Source organism: Atta colombica, unplaced genomic scaffold (assembly GCF_001594045.1).
Source record: "Atta colombica isolate Treedump-2 unplaced genomic scaffold, Acol1.0 scaffold205, whole genome shotgun sequence".
Lineage (NCBI taxonomy): Eukaryota > Metazoa > Arthropoda > Insecta > Hymenoptera > Formicidae > Atta > Atta colombica.
The window spans coordinates 2,099,633-2,101,590 of record NW_017259300.1 but is presented as its reverse complement, the minus strand read 5'-3'; the positions used below and the strand labels follow the sequence as shown (position 1 = coordinate 2,101,590).

The window sequence follows — 1,958 nt, the reverse complement described above, 5'->3', positions numbered from 1 at the left end:
TAAAATTATTTTTAATTATATTAATTGAAATTATTTTGAATTTGACTGCTCTTAACAGATTTTTTTTTTTAATACAGTAGAAATCAGATTAAGACAAATCTTTAGTTTTTTGCTAGTCATAAGATAAAAGAAAAAAGAAGAAGGAGAATAGGTCATTTTGCATCCGCAGACTTAATTACGGTTCGTTGTATCGCTTGAAACGAGAGATGACTGGATAATTGGACACTGACAAAATCCGATGCATCTTATGCATATATTTAATTAGACTCATCACACAAATGTCATAATGATATGTTACGTAAAGTTGTTAAATGAAATAAATATTGTGCAAATCATATTCATAACGAAAGAGAATGAAAATTAATTTGATATCAATGTAATAAGAAATAATTTCCTGGTGATTCGATGATGTTACCCGTATGTAGAGTTCTTTTATTATCAATTGTAATAAAGTGCAAAAGTTTATAAAGCCAAGCTAAATTCTTCATTAAGGTAATTTAAAATGATATTTTTGCGCGCGCGTAACGAATTTATGCGCTACAGAAATATGTATTTATAAATTTATTTTGAACTATTATTTGTAAATTATATTGAACTATTAACACTGTAATATACTGTATAATTGGTAGTTTTTAGATACAAATTATATTTACATCATTTTAATAGATTTCGAAGCAAAATTCAAGTAAGTATACCATTTCAATTGATTTCGAAATGTGTGAAACTAACTCTGTTTTAATGACAGACATTGAATATACATTCATAGAATACTCATTATCGTTGAATACATTATCGATACTTTTACTATGTATTGACGGGTAAACAAACAAAGTTAGTGTATTTGTGTAAAAATGTTCTGATGAGAAAATCGTTTACAATTAAACGGTATCATGCTTTGCGCTTTTAATTCAGCTGCTGTTTAACATTCTCCGATTTTGCGACTAAATCAGATCATGAGAGAGATGCGAGATTCAGCAACGATTAATCTAATCTACGACGTTACTTCGAGATCCGGTTTTCGCGAAGGTTGAAGCACGGAAATCTCTTTTTCCGGGAAAATTGAGTTTCGTGCAGTAGGAGCGGCGTGATATAGCATTAGCTGTCGATCGGATCCTATCATTCATTAATTAGTCCACCTCGCGATCGTAACGACTAATCCTCATTCTCTGGATCGACCAGCTTGGCCTATCTATGGACACGGGGTTGAAGTAACGAAAGGGAAAGAAAAGCGGAATTGAAGTCGGTAGAAAAAGTGAGAATTAAAATGGTGCGGCGTGGAGATGGATAACGAGTTGGGAACGGGACGGGGTTCTTGTTCGAAGGACGATCCTTCCACCTCGTTATCCTTCCTTCGGGTCCCGCGGACATCTTCAAGACGAGGAGCTTGATTTATTTCGCTCTTATCTCCCATCCCCTTCTCTTTACCATTGGATTCTAGAATCACTGAGGTAGGATTATCGTCAAGTTAGACGAACAAATCGAAACTTTTAATTTTTAATCTTTTTTTGCTGATGCCCCTCCCGCGTAGCTTTTGTTACTGGAAAATAAGACATCTTCCAAATCTGCTTTAACGAGCTTTGAGAAAAATGGAATCGGAAGATAAACGATGCGATAACTTTACCTCGAAGTAGCGATTAAGTTTGCGATAATCTCTCTACAGTTGGTGTCGCTAATAACAAAGTTTGTATGTCTCTCGAAGCTTTTAAGTGCCAAGCAACGTTTTTTAATATATTGGTGATTACAACCGAATGTTCGTATTAATAAATGTTAAATTATATTGAAGATTAATTCAAACTGAACCTTAAAATTAATAAATATCTAATTAATATCGAATAATCTGATTAATATATTATTTATTAATATTTTAAAAGACTTTTTAAAATGTTTTTAGACTGATGTAATATTTATTTTCAAAGAAATGAACATATGAATGTATATATATATATATATATATATAT

The 1,958-nt window shown here is 32.0% G+C and overlaps 1 protein-coding gene across 1 annotated transcript in view; it reads right to left on the bottom strand.

Moving 5' to 3' along the window:
• The window catches only part of LOC108687327, a 113,814-nt gene that overhangs the window by 69,248 nt on the left and 42,608 nt on the right, over positions 1 to 1,958 (bottom strand). The window lies entirely within an intron of this gene.